The sequence below is a fragment of the Marmota marmota genome, unplaced genomic scaffold, assembly GCF_001458135.2.
Source record: "Marmota marmota marmota unplaced genomic scaffold, marMar, whole genome shotgun sequence".
Taxonomy (NCBI): Eukaryota; Metazoa; Chordata; class Mammalia; order Rodentia; family Sciuridae; genus Marmota; species Marmota marmota.
The window spans coordinates 31196137-31218314 of NW_026000016.1; the positions used below are offsets into that span (position 1 = coordinate 31196137).

A 22178-nucleotide genomic window follows, 5' to 3' on the forward strand; every position below is an offset into this window, starting at 1 on the left:
AGTTTTTATAGAGAAAATAATGTTATCTATAAGATCAAAAATTTTAAAAATGAAGAGGAATTGCCAATGAAACAAAACCCTAAGAGTTTCTATTCCTCTTCTTTCTTGATTTAATCATAATTACTATATTATTTTCAAATATTTGTCTGAACAGCCTAATGCTAAACAACAAAAAATGGTTTCTATATCTAAAAGACATTATCATAAGTGTATCTATGAAAAGTCTTTAGATGCAGTGCAATCTTTATGTTGTCAAGACAATCAAGATTAACTTATTGCTGATATGAGGAATTTTATGTAATTAACATGAATATGTGTAGTAAACTGACTTAGAAGTGATGTTACCTTGGTTTGTCTATGATGGTCAAGGGACATTTCATAGTTGAGGTGGAAATTTATTTGTGTATTTAGGAATAACAGTAAATGAACAAAATTAAAATTTGAGAGAGATTGGTTGGTAGAAATGTCCAACATTGATATCACAATAGTCAACATAAGAGGATACAGTAGCAGTAACAATCATACTAATAGTATACTAAAGTGGACAGTATGGAGGAAATGGTATTTCAGGCAATTGTCTGGCAATGAAGGCAGAGACCTACTGCATGGCCTTCACAAAAAATTAACATGGATTAAACATTAAAATGAAACAATCAATATATTTATTACTGTAAAGAAGAATATTTTAAAATTTAAAGTGAAGGTCCTTTATAATCTAAGCAAATAAAATACAAAGGGAAACAAAGATAACTGGAGCCACAAAGAAAATTAATGAGTTAACCTATCAATATCTAAAATTCTGAAGAGTGCAATGATTAACATAACTATAGTGACAAGTGACAGATTAATCGAAAATAATTACATCATATTAAAAGTTAGATTTAAGGTCCTAATACACAAAGAGCACTTAAAAATATTAAGAAAAATAGAACAGCTCAATAAAAGAGAGCAAATATATGAATAAGCAATTTAGAAGCGAAGAATTGATAATATTCAACAAACACATAAAAGATCACTCAACCTCAGTTTTAATCAGGAAAGTGCAAATTATAATAAAATATTGTTTTTAATTTCTCAAATTAGCAAAACATTTAAAGATTGATAACATCTAGGACTTGCAAGAATGTAACCTTGTATACATCATTGATGGGAATGCAAATTGATATAATATTTTTGGAGAATAATTTTACCATATCTATTATAACTAATGTTGCAAGTACAGTAAACTAGATTATACAATTCCTGTCCTTGTCAGTTCTCTTCTGACAAGTGTATAAAATATGTTTGTATCCTTTTTGTTACATAAATACAGACTCACATATTAGTTTGTCTTAGCTTTTCACATGGTATTATTGTCTCATAGACTTGTATGCAATTTGCAAAATTATCTTCCTTTTAGATCTTGCCCTCTGCTTGTGTTTTAGCTAATCAGTTCTTTATGCAGTTCATTTTGGAATATCAGTAAATATTTCATTTAAAAAAATTATCTGTCAGTGTTTTGGCAAACTATATTTTTGTTCTCTGAGATTGCTCCTCTGATCTAATTTGCTTTTGATAATCGCATGAGTTCAACATAGTTCAATGGTGGAACACTGTCTCAAGTGCAGACTTCTCCAGCACATCCACAATGCTGTCCTGTTGCTTGGCTTCATCTCAGAGCCTTTGGTTTGGTTATGGCCTCTTTTCTATTTGCCCAAACCAAAACTTTCATGTTCTCACTTTGATATTCCTTTGAATTTATTTTCCAGATCACAGCTGTATACTGCTATTGTTTTTATTTATACATTTAGTCTCCACTGCTAGTCAGTAATTGTTTTTAAAGAAGAAACTTCTTTCATTGTTTTGGGTTTCTAATGTCTACTGTCTTTGAAATTGGTTTTATGAGCATATCATGAGAGAAAGCATTTGTAAAAAGACTGATTTTTTAATTTGCTTGTATGGCTTATTATACTTATTATAATACAGGTATATTATATATTGCAAAAAGAAAATGAATTTGATTGATTTTTTTATTGAACCATAACTGTGTGTTTAAATTTTTGCCTATTTGATTTGTTATAGATTTTTAAGTGACATTTATTCTCTATTTCCTATTGTCTTCTTGTGATGCCTTAAGATGGACACTTTTTCCTTTGCTTCTTATCAGTGGTTTCTTTTATTAATTTTTTTTCCTTCATTCCCAAACCCACTAACAGTCAAAGTACAAGATGCTCTGGGATGAATTTCGTATCTTAGACTGAAGATACCTAGTATGTGTAAGCTAAGGCATTGTACTGGGTTTCTCTTTCATGTTATCCCTAGCCAACACTTTCTTAACATAGTTTATTTTTAGCTTTTCCTGTTTTATGTTGACTAGTCTGTCTCAACCTGCCTCTCACCCCTCTTTCTTCCTCTCTACTCCTTTGATATCATATCTCATTTTCCCCCTCTAATTGCTTACATTGAAGTGCTTAGTATTTTATGATTCTTGGGTGATTTCGTGCCTTTCCTTTAAAATAGAGGCATTCAATGAATCAAGGTTCATGATTGGTTACAGAAGTCAGGTTGGGGTTTTCAGACTTGGTCTTAGGTGGTAACTGCTGGATTATGAATTCATGTACTAAAGAACTATAATTTAGACTGGGAGAATATGTCTTAATGCTTCTTATTTAGATAGTAAACATATTTTGAAAAAAAAATCAAAAAAAATGTAGAATTTTATTATTTCCCTCCTCAACATGTTTTGATCATTCATAAATTTAAGCACAAATAAAGAAGCAACAAACACAATTTATTTAACAAATTTTGGCAAATGCAGCTGAAGGAGAAAAGTCAATAGACTATTAAGGTGAGTGATTTCTAACTTCTATGATATTTTCAACAATGTGTTAAAAAAGAGAAATGACTTTATAAAAGCATTTGTAAGCATGATGTTCTCATTTCATTAGGTTCAGCATATTTTAATATGTGTGGGGACTTCTGTGTCTGAGAAAATTTGTCTCACAATCATCTGAAAATATACTTAAGTGCTTTTTATGTTGTTCTACTTTTTAAAATAATACATTTCAATAAAAGCCATTCATTTCCTATTGGAAACCATGTTATTTTTAAAGACCTGGATATAATCCAAAAAGAATGTCTTCAATTCACAGTATTATTCTAACCATTAATAATATTACTCAATAAACATAGCTTCTTTGAATTACATTACAGTCATTTGGCAAACAAAAGAAAATGTAAGCCTTGAGAATATGCCAGTTCTTGGCAATTGTCTTTTCTATGTTTTTAGAGGAAGGAAAAATGAATGAACCAGAGAGAAAGGAATAGAATGGTGAATTCAATTCCAAGTTGCCATTCTAGGCTATTTTCTTCATGAAACATTCTTCAATTTTTTAAAAAGTTGATGTCACAAATATGTGGTTCCAGTGTGGGAACAATGGTTATACTCCTTTTGACTTATTTTTCAGTGAGAATTTTCACTATCAGATTTTTTTTTTTGGCTTTTCTTCATCAGAAGATAGACCAATACTTTGTCTATCTTTCCATATCAATGACTGATTAACTCATGGTGGCAGTTACCTACTCTCAACAGTATCGTGCTTCTGTTCACTACCTTATTCACCACTCCATAAACTTTATATCTGGGAGATCTCACATAAGTAAGCCATCTGGCCTTCTGTCACTTTTTAGCTTGGGAGATTGATAAAGTAAAACTTACTGATAGATTGAGAAACTAAAAGACTACATGATTAATTATTCTTAATATAGCAATATCAACTATCTATTCCTATGGTTCTACCCATTGCTAACTAATATGTTTTATCCCTTCACAAAAATAAGAACTAAGGAAGGCAAAAAACCTTAAGAAAATGTAATAACAAAGACCCTGAAGATTCTGAAATAAACTTAAAGCTACACATTATTTTCTTAGTTATTACATTTTGTTATACCTGAATATATATTTTGGGAATGCTCAGTGGCTGTCCTTAGTATTATTTACCTAGAAACCCTGATAAATTTTGGGATTGTGTTGGCAATTTAAGGTTTTGAGGTTAATTTATGTTATGTACTGTAAAAAATAATGTCATACTTTATCAATAGAGAATGCGTTAGAGTACTTGTTACATGTCTTCACAAGAATCACTAAAACAGTGAATGATTAATTTACTGAGCCTATTTTTGGATTGATCTAGGCAAAACAAATCCAGAAGACTAGATAGTGTTCATTAACTTGTAAACAAAGTTAAATATTTCAAAATAGAATTCATAATTATACGGTATTGAACTTGTATGATTCATTAGATACCTCACAAATAAGAGACAAATAATTTTAAATGATTAATTTTATTTTGATAACAAATAATCGTTGCTGCTGCACATGTATCTTTTGAACTTTTCCTATTGAGATAATTGTAGATTTATTTGCAGTTATTAGAAATAGTGGAGATTTCACATACACTTAACCCAATTTGGCCTGTGGTAACATCTTATAAAACTAGTGATTTTTATTTTTTTTAATGATTTCTCCTTATCCACGGTTTGCATACCATAAAACATGTGCATTTAAATGTGCAGTTTGATGAGCTTTGGTGTATGTGTACTTTTGTGGAACTACCATCTCAATTAGGATGTGAAAAGTTGCCCTCTCCCCAGATGTTCCTTTGAACTCAGAACTGTGTACCCTGTATCCCACCATCCCCAATCCCAGGAAAACAACCATCAATCTCTTCTGTCACCATAGATTACTATTTTTCTGTTCTAAAATTTTGTATCCTGGAACTATTCAATATGTATTCTTTTGGTACATAGGCTTTAAAATCTCATTCCACCCCCCTCCTTTTTAGATCATTTCCTAACTACTTGCATCATTAGTTTTACTGCAATAAAGTACTCTGGTCCACTTGGTCTTTAAGTCCATTATAACTATTGAAGTGTATGTTAGGCTCATAGAAATAGAATAAAACCTTGAAATTGAAAGGTTGGACTTGGATATTATATGTTAATTAATATGATGATATTGCCTTGACACCTGCTACCTCTTGATTTTCTTTTCACATCTAGTGCTTTCTTTACCTTTTTTAAGAGTTCAAATTTGGTAGAATCTAGCTTTAAGAGAACTGTTATCAGGTAAAACTTAAATCCTTCTGGACTTTCCTTTTCCTTTAACATCTGTGTTTACCTTTCATGGGTTCTGGCCAAGAGTGACGTGATGACCAGTGCCTCAGCCAAGCAGTGGCACTTCATTGGCTACTTAGATATTCTTCCATCATTGTGTGACATCATTACCTGCAAGGGTAGCCAAGCATGTACAGAGCAATTTATTAGTGACCGTGAATACTTCTCTTATTTTTTGGTTCTAATTTGTGACCCTTTTATAACATTAATCTTGGATTTTATGAATTAACTACAATCAAGCTATCAGTATACATTTTTGTTAGTATTATAAATACCAGAGGCAGCTTGAAACATTTTATATAATAAGCTTTACTCCCATTCAATAATTTGAATGGTGCCAACATCATAATCTATGATGCTTATTATGTAAATGAATATTTCCTGATATTTTAGAGAATATGTTCCTTTAGACTCCTAAGTCCAAAAGTATGAGTCATCATGAATAATTTGCATCACATTTATATTGTACATCAGTCTTTACCACTCCTTATTTTTTCTCTGCTTCCAAAAAGGCTTTATTTCAAATGAATTTCATTTTTGTTTTAATTTTTATAATACTGGTGAGTTCCTTTTTCATTTAACTAGCATTCAGGCAGTTCATACTGCAGAATCTCTTTGATGTACATTTAGTGAGCCAACTACAGGGATTTAATTTCCTGTCTGACACACTGTGATATTATTAATCTTTAAAAAATACTTGCAATAGTTTTTTATCCCTGAAATAGGTCTGTGCATAAGTTAATTTAAAATGTAAGTTCAAAACATGGAAAAGAAGATATGAAAATTGGAACAAACTGATACAGTCTCACAAAAGACACAAATCGTGATAATAAAACCCAAGAGATGACATGATTCTTCTGAATCCCAAATAGGACAAGTAAAAGAAATACATACATAGGTCCAATCTAATAAATCCATTGATCACCAAAGTCTAAGAGTAGATCCCAAAAGTAGCCAGAGAGAAAAATACAAATTATGAGACATGAGTTTAAAAGAAATTGGTGATATTATATTTCTCACAGCCATTAAAGCCAGAAGACAAGAGTGTAGTATCTTTGAAATACAGAGTAAAAACAACCCACAATTCTAGCTAGAGTGACAATTAAAAACAAAGAATATATTTTTTTGCAATAAATATATGTCAATAATATCAATAGTAGAAATCTGCAAAAAGAATTATTAAAGAATATATTTCAGGGGCTGGGGATGTGGATCAAGTGGTAGAATGCTCACCTAGCACGCTTGAGGCACTGGGTTCAATCCTCAGCACCACACAAAAATAAAATAAAGATATTGTGTCCACCTAAAACTAAAATAAATAAACAAATAAATAAATAAATAAAATTTTAAAAAGAATATATTTCATAAAGAAATATAATATTCCCTGAACAAAGGCCTGATAAGCAAAAAGGACTGTGAGCTAGTAAACCAGCAAATCTGTAGTAAATATAATAAGCATTGACTATATTAAATGATAATATAAGTAGGGAAAAGTATAAGCATAGCAAGGTATCATAATATAATCCTTAAAAATCAGCATTTAAAGGGAAGAAACAAATCCAGCCTCACTTTCCAGCCATCCTGTCTTGACTGGAGGGAGGTGGGTACTGAGAAGACTTGTAAAACTTAGAGCCTGTGGATAAGGGATCATTATAAACTGACACCTAAACAAAGGAATATAGAACACTTCGCCTCCCCACACACCTTATTACCAGGACTAAAGGACTACTTAACAGCTCCCTTTACTCACTATACTATGCTTTGCTTTTAACAAAAAAAATTATAAGGCATATTAAAAGGCAAAGAAACATGGTTTGAAGAGGTAAAGCAAGCTGAAAAACCAGATTCGGACAGGCAGGTTTGTTGGAACTATCATACAGGGAACTTCAACAACTGTGATTTGGTTAAGGGCTTTAATGGGAAAAGCAGACAACATGCAAGAACTGGTGGGTAAAATAAGCAGAAAGATGAAAATTCTGAGAACCAAAGAAATGCTAGAGATAAAAGCATTGTAACTGAAATGAAAACCCCTTTGATTGTTCCATTGTAGATGGACCACCACAGAGGAAAGAATCTCTGAGCTTGTAGAAGGACAGTAGGAACTACCAAAATAGAAAGGCAAATAGAAAAATTATTTTTTTGCAAAAAAAAAAAAAAAAAGAAAATTAGGAGAACCTGTTGCAGATAAACCTGGGTTGAAAAAACATTTAAAAAGAGTGGGAAAATGATGCAGGTCAGAAAATTCAGATCTCTATAAGGATAAGAAGAATAGAGAAAACATAAGTAACATAGCTATAATTTTTCTTATTAATTAATCTAGTGTGTTCAACATAATCTAGCAACAGTGTGTTCAGTAATGATTCCTTAGGTATAAGGGACATGAGTGAACACAATGATAAAAGGGATAGGAGGGAGGAATTAGGGATACTTTATTATTATAAGGTTCCACCTTCATACCACCCTTGATGTGGTATGAAGTTTTTTAAAAGTGGACTTGGATTAGTGGTAACTATATATTACAAGCTCTAGGAAAGTCCTTAAAAGAGTAAAAAATGAAAAAAAAGTATAATACGCTAAGAAATGAGATAGAACATTACATAAAAATTTAAACCATAAAAGACAGGGGAAAAATAGAAGAAAAAAATAAAAACAAAGAACAATGGAAAGGAATAGAAAACAGTAACAAGTATGGTAATATGAATCGAAATATATCAGTAATTTCTTTGAATATCAGTTGCTTAAATGCAGTAGTGAAATGGTAAAGATGGCCCGAGTGCATCAAAACATAAAACTCAACTCATTCCATAATGTGCACATCACTCCAATATTAAGAACCAAGATACTACAAGAAAACTCAAGAGTAATATCTTTTTTGAACACAGATGCAAAAATTCTCAAAGAAATAGAAAATCCAGCAGCAGTGTGTTAAAATTATAGTGTACACCACAACCAAGTGGGAGTCTTTCAAGTTATGCAAGGTTAGATAGAACTTTCACAATTGTCTAATGTAATCTATCACATCAACTGGTTAAAGATTTAAAAAACCGTATAGTAGATACTGGCACATACCTGTAATTCCAGCAGCTTCAGAGGCCAAGGCAGAAGGATTGTGAGTTCCAAGCCAGCCTCAGCAACTTAGCGTCAACTTGTCTCAAAAATAAAATAGTAAAGCTGGGGATGTGACAGTTGTGAAGGGCCCCTGGGTTCAATCCCCAGTACCAAAAATAAAATAATAATATGATAGATAACTTTCTGCATTTATAACGAATACTTAATACTGGATAGTTTATAAAGAAAAGAGATTTATTTTCACTCACTGGCTCATGCTTCTAGAAGTCCTAGAGCATGGTACTGGTGACCTTGGCCAACGGTGACAACTTCATGCAATTTCAACTCATGGTAGAAAATAGAAGAGCAAGTGGGTGAATATGAAAGACAATGATAGGATAAAGCAGGATAGATGATTTATTTTAATCTATATTTGCAAGAAATAATTCATTCCCATGAGGATTCGTCCAGTCTGATGAGAAAGACAGTAGCTCCTCATAAAGGCTCCACTTCCTCACACAGCTGCAACGGCAACCAAATTTCAATGTAAGTTTTGGTGGGGACAAACCACATCCAGAGCATAGCACACGATCAAGTCAATAAATGGAAATAAAGCATTTAAAAAAATTCAACATGCATTCATGATAAAAATTCTCAGCAATTTAGAAAAATAGAACTTCCTCAATTAGTCATAGATGTATATAATAACCTAGAGTGAATATCAAGCATAATATTGAGAAACTAGAATATTTCCTGCTCAGATCAGGAACAGGATGGGAATGTTCCCTCTTATCACTGCTTTTTAACATCATTTGAGAAGCCCCGGTTAGTACAATAAGACAAGCAAAAGAAACAAAAGATCTACAGATTTGGAAAGCAGAATTGAAGCTATACTTGTTTGCAGATATAGTGATCACCTGCATTGAAAATCTGAGAAAAGTAAACAACAGAAAGTTCTTGTAATTAATAAGAGATTAGAACAAGGTTGCAGGATACAAGGTCAATATTAAAAACAAAACAAAACAACAAAACACTATTGCTTTCTTATATACCATCAATAAACAAGTAGAATTTGAAATCAAAACCAGAATATCCTTACATCAGCTCTTAATAAATAACTTGTGTGTAAATACTATAACATATATGTTACATCTATATAAGGAAAAAACCCTACAAAATCAATGCCAATGAAAGAGATCAAAGAACTAAATGGAGAGAGATTTCATATTTACAGAGAGGAAAATTCAAAATTTGTCAAGATGCAAATTTATTCAACTTGACCTATAGATTCAATATATTCTTAATATAAATCACAAAAAATATTTTGAGGATATAAATAAGCTGGTTTCAAAGTTTATTCAGAGAGGGAAAATATCCAGAATAGCCAATATAACATTGAAGAAGAACAACCCAGCTTCAATGTTATTGTAAGGCTACAGTAATCAAGACTTTTTTTTTTTTTAATCAGCAATAGAATAGGCAAACAGAATAGAGAGCCCAGGAAGAAACCCATATAATCAACTGATCTTAGATGAAAGACCCAAGGAAGTACAGTGGAGATTAAGCAATATTTTCAACCAGTGATGATAGAAGAACAGGACATCCCATGTAAAAATAAATTTTACACAGATTTTACACTCTTTACAAAAGTTAACTCAGAATGTATCATGTACCTAAATGTAAACTAAAAAACTATACCATTCTGAGAAGACAAAATAGAAGAAAATCCAGATGACCTTAGTATAATAATGACTCTTCAGATACAGATAATAGGCACGGTTCATGAAAGAAATAATTGATAAACTGAACTTAATTGAAATTAAAAGTTTTAGAGTTGGGGGTATACCTCAGTGGTAGAGTGCTTGCTTAGCATGCATAAAGCCCTGGGTTCATTCCTACCACCACCACTACCACACACATACACACACACACACACACACAACAACAACAAACAAACAAAAAAACCCACCCAAAACAACCTTTGTTCTATAAAAGTATTAAGAGAATGAGAAGATAAACTTAGACTGGGGATGTGGGGATGTGGCTTAGTGGTGAAGTGCTTACCTAGCACATGTGAAGTACTGGGTTCTATCCTCAGCACCACATAAAAATAAATAAAATAAAGGTAATGTGTTTATATACCAAAAAAAGCTTGTTTTAGAATAATAAGCACTCTTCCACTTATATACATTTTAGAAACATGCAAAACAATGCCATGTGATACATAAATATGAGGTGTAAATAGAAGGATATGCTTCTGCGTGGATATTACTAAATTCAGATATTATTGGTGGAGGGGAATATACATGACAGTAATTATTAAAAAGTGATAAAAATGTACAATTGTTTGCTTTTATATTACATATAAACGTATTTACCTTAAATATTGCAAAAACATTTTCTCACTATAATATGATTTACTAGCATATCGGGAATATATCACTTGTGATAAGTATTTTTATCCTATTACTAAAGACAGAGTGGTGGTGACTCTCTTCAGTCTGGGGTAACCATTACTAAATCCAATATTACTGTGTATGTTTATAATTCTCCTGCAAAGATCAATCATTTGGTAGCTTTATTCATGCAACAAATATTTATTAAGTGTGTTGAATGTGTAGAACATTGCTGCTAGATTATAGCCATTCTGTCTTGATTACAGATGTAAATATTTGAAAATATTGAAGGATATTTGTGAAATACAAAACAGATTCCCGGCAGACACTAATTACTGTAATACACAGAGATGACTTTAGTGCAAATAAATGATTCTGGCTGATAATCAGTAATTAATGAATAATATAATACCATAGAGATTTCAAAGTATAAAAGAAAATTCTAAATGCAGCAATACTAATTAAAGAATATTTATTTACTAATAATATTTCATTCAAATCTAATGCTCAAAAAAATTTTCAACATAAAATGACTTTATATCCAAGTGGCAACTCAGATGCCTTTTATGAAAACTAAATTGAGAGAATCTTAAAGGACAGCTTTCATTCATTGTACTTTTAAATTTCTGAATTCATGTTTGTATGATATATATTATTTTGAATAGTTGCATGTAAAAACATATTAATATAATGAATTCATTTTTCTTATTTGAATTCCTTTGTAGAATAGTGTAGGTTATCCTTTATACATGTGATCTCTATTCCTGGATATATATTCTGGAATATCTATAGGGTTAAATTATTATGGTTATAATAATATGGTTTTAGATAAGCCATTATTCAAAAATGGGCAAATCATTAAGTCATCCTTCAAGGAAACCTAGTGTGTCTACATGCATTTTTTTCTAGTTAGTTTTCAGAACAAGTACACAATTAAACAGAAAGAATAAAGAAAGCAAGCAGTCCAAAGGAGATATCCAATACCAAACAACATAGACTACTCAAGATTAACCAGTAAGACTCCAGGGCTCCTCCTGCAAATGGTTCTGCCTCATTCAGCCTTTATACAGAGAGATTTCTAATTACCAGGCATACAGTCAAGAACTTGTGCTTACAAGTAACTTGATATCAGTTATATTTATATATCAGTAATAAAACAAAGAAGTATACAATTAATTTTGCCTAGTTTTGTGTTTTCCTATGAGATTTTGTTTTACATGTTATTAAAATTTATTTTGTTTCATGATTTTTTAATTTTTAATTTTTCCTATAGAATTACAGACTAGCCATTGCTTGGATTAGAAATTTTTTAACAGTAGCTATCACATATTACTATTTGAATTGCCAGATGGGCCATATATGTGAAGTATTCATGATTATTATCATCTGTATCTGATCAATATTGTACAATATTATTACCAGTTATGTAGTTTGTGCTTTTTAAGTTCGGTACCTAAAAGAGGGGTAAGTACATCATTTCTGGATATATTATACAAGAATTCCTAGACAGGGAAAAGACAATTAGTAAGAGAAATATGTCATTGAAGGATAAATACATCATCATTTCTATCTTCTCAGTGTAAAAATATGGTGATTGTTTTGGATTTGCTAATTAAAATTACACAACAATTCATAGGTAAAAATCCATGCTATTGTATTTTCCTTTAAACTTTTATGTTACTATTTCATTAACTGCTAGTTATGTTAAGATAAGATCCTATCTATGGGTAACAGCTATGTACTTTAGAAAGTTAAAGAAAGGATCTTGACTGTTTTAACCATAAGGAGATGAAAAATGTTTCAAGAGATAGCTGTGTTTAATCAGATTTACAGATTATACAATGCATGCATATATCAAAACACTACTTGGTACCCCAATAATATGTACAATTTTTATGTTTCAGTTAAAAAATTTCAAAAGGTAAAGTCCTGTAACTGTCAAAAGTATAAAGATTTTATTAGATCATTCACTTTAAAACAATAAATGGTCACCACGCTGGTGAAGCTAGCCAATACCTAAAAAACAAATGCCAAATGTCTTCTTTGATATAAGGAGAGTAACTAAGATCAGAGTAGGGACGAAGAGCAGGAGAAGAAGATTAACATTTAACAGGGATGAGAGGTGGGAGGGAAAGGGAGAGAGAAGGGAAATTGCATGGAAATGGAAGGAGACCCTCAGGGTTATACAGTGGAGGGGGTAGAGAGAGAGGAGGGGAGGGGAGGGGAGAGGTGGGGAGGGGGGATGGTGGAGGATGGGAAAGGCAGCGGAGCACAACAGACACTAGTATGGCAATATGTAAATCAATGGATGTGTAACTGATGTGATTCTGCAATCTGTGTATGGGGTGAAGGTGGGAGTTCATAACCCACTTGAATCAAAGTGTGGAATATGATATGTCAAGAAATTTGTAATGTTTTGAACAACCAACAATAAAAAATTAAAAAAAAAACAATAAATGGAAAAATATACTTTAATTGTTTTATATATGCATATATACTATATTTTTATATTTTTAATTTTAATTATACAGATGTATAAGATAGCACATGATAATTTTACATATGTATACAGTGTGTAATCATCAAATAAGGGTAGTTAGTATTTTCACCTCTAATCATTTTTTAAATTTTTGATTATCACATAATAGTTGTACATATGTATAGGTAAAACTAAAAAGATATCATTTGAATTAAAATTGAGCTGCTATATCTAAATAAATAAACAAACAAACAAATAAAAAATGGAAACCATAATTAGAGCCTGAGAAAAATTGACTATTATTAGAAATTTAGGGTCTTGTAACTTCCAACATGTGTGACTGGCTTTTACTGATGAAAGAAAAAAAAATATGTAGATTTTTAGAAGTTTCCCAATTTGTTTAGGCCACTTGGGCAGGGGTTAACTAATGACCTCTTTTAGTTCGGTAAGTAGCACTAAGGACCTCTAAACAGTGAGCCTATTGTAATCACTCACATATAAGCAGATTGCTTTCCTCCCCTTCCCACATAGGCAGGGGCTACTGATGCCTCTCAGAAATTTCTGGCCAGGAGTGGAATGATTCCATCTGTGGGGTCCAGGGCTGTTTTATCTAGATTAAACTCTTAGCAGAAAGTAAAGATAAACTGAGCTATATAGAGAATCCACTTACCCCTCCCACCTCCAGGGAACTTTTTTTAAAAAAATTTTAAATCCATGGAGCCAGTGTAATGTGGCCATTAGGAGTAAGGACTCTGAAGGAGAAAGTCCAGATACATAAATTGAGAGCCTACAATGGACAAGAGCTTCTTGAAGGCATTGGGAATATAGAAATGAATTTTTAAAAAAGTAAATATTGCTGTCCTCTGCAGTTTTTACTGTCTAGTTTACATTGTAGAGGAAATTAATTTCTTTTTCCATGCCTCACTTTTCTGATCTGAAAAATGGGTTCATAGTAACTCCTACCTCATACTTGTTGAAAAGATTTAGTCAGTTCATGGTGAAGCACTGAGGCCTGACACCATAGATGTTAGCTAATCTTATGACATTGGAAGTACTACTTAGGAAGAGAGATTTGTGCCTATTTTATTACTGAGGATAGAAGGTAAATTATTTTTTTCTCTCCAACTCTCTCTGTTGCCTCCTTCATCCATTTATTTACTCAATCAATCCATTCATTTGTTAATTCATTACTTCAGTATGCATTTATTGAACAATTGCAATGTTTTAGGTATTATGCTCAGACCATTAAAATCTAGTGCTTGCTTCTGGAAGCTCAGGGTTTAATAGGGAAAACTGGTAAGTAAATGAGCTATTATTACTGTGATAATTGCAATGATTTTAAAGGTGAAAATGAAAGATTGTTTTCTCTATAAATGTTTAACAAAATGAGGCAGCCCCTATAGTTTTCCTTTGTGCCCCTTTTAAAATTTTAGCTCACATTGAATGTAGTAGACTTAAGAAAAAAAAGATTATTTCATTTGTTTACTGTTCTTGGGAATTCTTGTGACTTTTAAAAATGTTTAAAAATACGTTGATACATTAAACAAAAATAATTTGAAAAGAGCTTCTTGCTGGATGTGATGGCACACACCTATAATCCCAGAGACTTGGAGACTAAGGCTTAGTGGTTAAGCACCTCTGGGCTCAATTCCTGGTACAAAAGTAAATAAACAAAAACAGATTCTTCTCTAATTTTTTAACTTGTAAATATTGAGGACTAGTCAAGTTGTGGTTAATGCTCCTGGTTATTATCATCATGAACTGAAGCTTTCAAAAGTCATTGATTCCATTGCACATGAAGAATTTCCCCTGTCAGTACCATGCGGGAAGATCTCCTCCTTTGCTCCCATGGATTTTATGTATCTTTGACTAAGAGATTTTCTTTCTCCTTTCTTTGAAGTTATGCAGTAGGCATTTAAGATTGTTGAATAAGTGACTGAATAAATGTGTTGTTCCTATTCTTAAATTACCTTACGTTTTCCTCTGTGTCAATTTGTACTTTCTCTGTAATTTTGAAGATATTAAGAAATAAACGAGGAAAATTGAGACTGATAGGAGTAGAGTTGATACAAATGGTTTGGGGCCTGTGGATTATCTTTGAAAGATTGTCTTTGCTAGTCTCTAATAGTAACAAAAGAACTCATGACCAAGAAGAGAGAAATGTCATTGTATATTAGTAGAATATAAAGTAATAACATAAATTTCATCAGTGTCTTCTAGATTCAATGATTTTTCTACCTGAATATGTCAAAGTATTTGGCTGCAACTTAGTAGAGTTGATTAGTAGCTTTTAAGAAGCTATCAAAATGAAAGCCATTAGATGAATCAGTGATAAAGGTCCTTGACCTTGATAGAGCTATTGTCTAATCTTATAATTTGAGCATCCAGGGACATATTGGAGGAATCCAGTTGTTACAGAACAAACTGAAACCTAATTAAAAGTGACAAAGGATCAACTGGAGAGGAGGGAAACATTAAATAGAAAACTGCTGGCTTCAGGAATTGCATAAGATATAAGACATATACTTTTCTATATTTTAAATGAAATAGTACAATGATTGATATAAAAAGATGAAAATTATAAATATTCCAAAACTACTCATATTTCACCCATTGTTATTTTTTCCATTTTGTCATAGATCTTGGTGTATTGTCCGAAAGGAGTTGTGAAAAACACTCTTATGTGGCCAAATTTTTATAGCTTTATGAAACTTTACAATCAAAGGGTCAACTACAAAATTATCCCTTCTCTTTTATCTGTCTTTGTAAAAAAAATACAATATGATAATAGCATAGAATTATCCTTGGGATTAAAGGCCAGAATTGATGTCAGTGAGTCATTTAGTTGTGTATGTTGTCAATCATATTTTAAAACAGAAATAAAGGTAGTCATCTCTCAAGATCTGTTCTTCTATATATAAATCTCATTGTTTTGAAAAAAAATCTTTTAAAAAACCTACACCTTAGTGATAACTGATAAACTCTTTCACCCTATATTTTTTACTTGAAAAGAGAATTGTTTTATCTGTAGCTTATCATCTGTGTATAATTTAAAACTGGAACATTTAAATTTTCTAAGCTTTTTGTAGTGAAATGTTACACACAAATAATGCAAATGATATATAATATTCTTGTAACCATCCATGCAGTTACATTTTATTTGTTCCCAATTTTATTACATTAATACTAAATGCACATTGTGGGAAAATAGTTTTAAAAGTGGAAGTCATTTTTAACCCTACTACTGATAGATAACCTTGGCAAGTACTCTTGGTTTATGTACTTTTTTGTATCTTATATTATTCTTACTGTAAATAAATATGTGTCATTTCTCTCTTCTTAAAGTTGTATCTTTATATTCATAGATGAATCCATCTTTATCTAGAAAATAGGATTATACTCTGTGTTATTTAAAACTTGGTTTAAAAATTCAAACTACACTATGAATATTATTCTCTCTATATAAATGTTTGGATTATATTTCTTTTAAGCATGATGTTTGAAAACCATTTTCTTACTTTAAAGCATATGCCTAGTTTTATTTCCTTTTTGGCTATTGTAAACACCTCATTTAAAAAAAAATCTAATTCAAAGAGTTTTAAATCTTACCTTCCTGAATGTCCAGTGGAATGTGTGGGTTCAGTGGAACCTGCACATATGTTGCTCATGGACAAACCGCCCTTCTAGGGACAGTGTCTGCACTGATGTTCTCTAGAAATTCCTGTTATCTTGGCATTATAATAATTTTTAAAAATCTCAATCTTAAAGTTGTAAACTGATAACTATAAACTTCCAGAACTTAGCATATTGCTCATATTTTCCCAGGTTGTTAAAAATTCTACACAAAAAAAGGCCTGCAATTTTTAGTAACAAATAGTAAGACCAAATCCACTTCAGTAAGTCCGCAGCAGAATTCCTCTTTGATTTTGAACATTAAGGAGTCCAGGATTGTGTATTTGGAGCACTGATACAGCATTTAGTCCACTCTTATTTATAATAAGGCTTTTGGATAGTGGCTTTTCTGTTGCTAATAACAATAAAAATCTCCAATGACAGGATTTTTTAAAGATCATAATTAAAAAGGGAAAAATGTTGTTTTCACAGAAATATCAAAGGAATGCGTTTGCTGGATTTGCTCCACTAACTCATGTAGGCAATATCCCAAATTCAAACAGCCAGCAGTTGCTTTGTAGAAGACAAACTGCATCTGTAATCAGTGTGACAGGGCCAAAGGTTCCATATCACTTCTACCAACTTTAATTCAAGAGAGGATAACTTGAAAAATAAAAACATCACCCTTAGGTAAACAAATTCTTCAATAAGAATATTTTGAAAAAAGGCAAAAAAAAAACCAAGTTGGGATCATTATAGTAAAATTTTGCCTTTGGTCAAAGTTTTACAATGGACTAAAGTTTTAAAAATATTGGAAATAAGGATAATTGCATGGCTAATTGAGCTGAAGAAGCAAATTTAATGAGCTCATTTCTCTCTTTCAAATCTGAGGAGTCAGAAAGTGAGTTTTCATCTTCTCTCCCATTTCTTCCATTAGTGCATATCTCTCCCATACTTCTGGTTACTATAAAAATATTGGTTATACCCTAATGATATCTGATGGCCCCTAGGAAGTAGGTATTGATAAAACCTCCTTGGTAGTCATACCTACAAATGTTAAAATTAACCAGTAATAAATTTTGTTCATCTTTTTTTTTGTCGTAAATTACTCCTGCTGCACTCTGTAGGTCACTTCAGCCACAGCAGATCATATACCAGTACATTTATGATCTCAGTCCATTCTTAATGTTTACTGATAATACATTTCATAAGGACAGTTATATATTATTGACAGTCATATATTATCTTAAAAACTGCATTGCATTTTTACCTCTTCCTCTTTCTTCTTCTTCTACCTTGTAACTTCCAGATTTTGAATGTATAACATCTGCCAGGATTTGTTTTGGGTATTATTTAAATATTACCCCTTATCCTAATATTATTTTGTCCTTAATAAGATGTTGAATTATTTTCCTTTTAGAGATTATTATGGTTTAGATATTAGGTGTTCCCCATAAAGCTCATGTGTGAGACAGTGTAAGAACATTCAGAGGTTAAATGATTGGGTTATGAGAGCCGTAACTCAATCAATGAGTTAATCCCCAGATAGGGATTAACTGAGTGGTAACCAAAGGCAGGTAGGGTGTAGCTGGAGGACTGGCATTGTTGGCATGCCTTTGGGGTATATATTTTGTATCTAGCAAGTGGAGTCTCTCTTTCAGCTTCCTGGTAGTTTCATTAGCTGCTGTCCTCTTCCACACTCTTTCTCCACCCATAATGAGAATGAGACCTGTGAAACTGTGAGCCCCCAAATAAACTTTTGCTCCTCTATAATTGTACTTGTCAGGTCATTTAGTCATAGCAGCAAAAAAGCTGAGGAAAACAGACATGAATACACTGATATTCATACAGGTAAAGTGAATTCAAGGACTAATTGACCAATGACATTGCCCATATTATCTAACTTCCTTAGTTTCCAGTTGTGAATGCAATAGAGCAATAGATAATGTTTACTGAAGACCAACTGTGTGACAGATATTTTGACAAGTGCTTAGCTTTTAAAACAACCTCATGAGGCCAGAATTAGCACTCCCATTTTATTGTATCAGAAAAGAAGAAGAAGAAAAAAAGAGATTCAGGTAATTTCACAAGAACACAGGCTAGCAAGTCAAAGTATAGAAATCAGATGTGGTATACTATGCAACTCAAGACCTAGAGAATCCAATTAGATAAATCATTTTACTCATTTTTAGAAAAGTTTAAAAATATAGTTGTACATATTTATGGGATCTAGTATGATATTTCATTGCACATATACAATGTGTAATATCTAATCAGAGTAATTATTACATTTGTTCCCTCAAATATTTACCACTTTTTTGTGTTGGAAATATTCAAAATCCCCTCTACTAGCTATTTAAAGTATGAAATTAATTGTCATCAACCATATTTACTATGTATAAACATAAATCATTTGTCTTATTGACTGTGCCTTTATATTCTTAAATCATTTGTTTTATTGACTGTGCTCTTATATTCTTTAGGTTTTTTTCCTTCCATCCCTCTTCCAGATTCTGGGGACTTTTATATTATTCTGTACCTCTCATAGAGGTGCAGAATAAAGAGATCATCTTTTGTGTTTCTACATATAAGTGAGAACATGCAGTATTTGTCTTTTCTGTGCCTGACTCATTTCATTCAATATGTTATCTTCCAGTTCTGTTTATGTTGTTGAAAATAACAGGATTTCATTCTTATGACTAAATAATATTCCATTTTGTATATCTACCAGAGCTTCTTTACCCATTCATGGAAGCAACCAATTTTAAATGCTTAATATAGTTTCTAAGGCTTGACGGTATGTATTTCATGTTACTTTTCACAGTGGCCCTTTTACAATGTGTAATATTTAATATTAGGAAGTGACAGCACTAGTTGTTGAACCAAGCTGTGTGGTTTGTAGCCTACAGAGAACTCTTTTTGAATCTGTGATATAAATTTGATTTGCTTATGGTTATTTATTTATTTTTATTAGCTACACATGACAGTACAATGATCTTGACAATTCATACATTTGAATCAAATGGGGTATAATTTCTCATTTTTCTGATTGTATAGGTTGCAGAATCACATTGGTCATACAGTCACCTATATACATACCACAATAATAATGTCTATTTTGGTTATTGATGGTGAGGAAACACTTAAAGGGGTCATTTCTTCTTCTTAAATAATTTTAGCCAAAGATTTATAGCTGAAAATGTCCCAATGATTGGTAGCATAACTTTCTTTTGTAAAATGAGTTTGAATTTATATCTGTGAGTGGTGATTTATTGCAAATAATCTTATCACAGCCAAGTACGAATTCTTCATATAGCTATTACCTTGTTTGTGAATTGGGTCCATTGTGTGTCTTCTCTAAATTCTTTCAAGTACAGCTTTCTCTGGACATAAATATCATTGATTAGATGTGACTTTCAGTTAACAGTTCAGAAATTGTCTATTATGCTCCTACTGTGTGAATGACATAAGAAGTATAAAAGTCAATAACTTGTATGTCCTGAAAAATACATATAAGTAAATCAGTCATTTCAGTTCAAAGCAGCAGAAGCAAGATCAAGAATTAATAGAGCACTGTGGGAGAAGCAAAGCCCAAAAGGTTAGGAATGGTATTAGGGACAAAGAATTCTCATCATTCCAAAAAGAATATTACATAAACTTTTAAATTGACCAAAATATAGTGTGCATTATTACCCCATTAATATAATGTGACATTTGTTGGATGTGAAAATGTTACCTAATATTTATGTAACATCTGAATTTTCTTTTTCTCCTCAGTTAAGTAGAAAAATTTCACTTTGTTTTCATGCTAAATTTTTAAGAATACCATTAAACAGCAATACACTGAACAATTAAGTTCCTTTTCTTTCTTTCTCCCTTTAAGAATATTAAAGGAAAAAATGGTTCAACTGTGGATCAGTGGGGAATAAGTAAAAACTGGCAAAAATGCTTTTCCCTGTAGTTTATTCCAATAATGATTATGAAATATGTCAAACTGTTCTAAAACATTAAATGTTTCTTACAAAATATCAGAGAATGCTCTTTATTGTCCTAATATAAAAATAGTTTTAACAATTTTGAAGAGCAAAGAGCAAAAGACAATTTTTATGGACAGATGGGGAGACATGATTTTTATGTGGTTTGGTGTTCCTACTTTGTAATTTAATAGGTAACACTGGCCACTGAGTGCTTTGGGAAGTCACACTGACATCAGTAATGCACAGTAGGGCTGTCTACCTCAGTGGGTAGAATGCTTACCTATCATGCTTGAGACTCTAGATTCAAACCCCAGCACTGTGAGAACAACAACAACAAAAAAGTATTTCATGAAGGATAAGGAAAACATTTTCAGAAATGCTGGTGTTTATTTAGTTATTCTATTTTTAAAATCTCATCTTGAAGAAATCATACTTTATATGCAATGTAATTTGGCAAAATATAATAGGTTTGTGTGTATGTGCACAAAAAGAACTTTCAAATGAACAAGACATTAAAATGAAGGTTAAAAATACAAATATGTATTGATCATGATTAAAAGTTGAAAAATTAGTTTAACAATCCTTATGAAAACATGGAGCAGTCTTATTTATGAGTATACATGCAGTTCTCTAAATAATATTTTTTTACTTAGCATTATTTACCATTACTGATGTTGAGTTTATCTTAAGAATGCAGGTATAGATTCCATTTAATCTACTAATTGATATGATTTGTCAGTTCAACAGGTTGAAGAATCAGAATTGAATAAAATTTACAATGTATTCCTTTTTAAATAATGGCATCTTGTTTTTTTGCAATAGATATTTCTTCTTTAAAATGTTTAAAAATTGTCTTCCTGACATCAGTAGTCAACATCATTATAAAAGTTGTAACATTAAAGACATTTGCATTTAAGTCAGAAAAAAACACCCAAATAGTCTCCATTACCATGATACCACATCAAATATTATGCAGAAAAAAATTGTCCAATAAGATAGAAGAAATCAATATTTTGAAAATTATAAATTAAATCTCCATTGTTTTATAGGTAAAAATGAAAATTGTAGTATCTGATAAGAACTTTAGAATCAATAATTAAAATGAATACATGAAAGAAAAATCAATGCTTTATTTATTTATTTATTTATTTTTTTTTAATTTTTTTTTATTGTTGGTTGTTCAAAACATTACATAGTTCTTGATATATCATCTTTCACACTTTGCTTCAAGTGGGTTATGAACTCCCATTTTTAGCCCATATGCAGATTGCAGAATCACATCAATTACACATCCATTGATTTACATATTGCCATACTAGTGACTGTCATGTTCTGCTACCTTTCCTATCCTCTACTATCCCCCCTCCTCTCCCCTCCCCTCTTCTCTCTCTACCCCCTCTACTGACCTTCATTTCTCCCCCTTGTATTATTTTTCCCTTTCCCCTCATTTCCTCTTGTATGTTCTTTTGTATAACCCTGAGGGTCTCCTTCCATTTCCATGCAATTTCCCTT

General features: G+C 31.6%; 1 protein-coding gene across 1 annotated transcript in view; it reads left to right on the plus strand.

The window, feature by feature from the left end:
- Positions 1–22178, plus strand: part of Ush2a (usherin) — a 740698-nt gene that overhangs the window by 98718 nt on the left and 619802 nt on the right. The window lies entirely within an intron of this gene.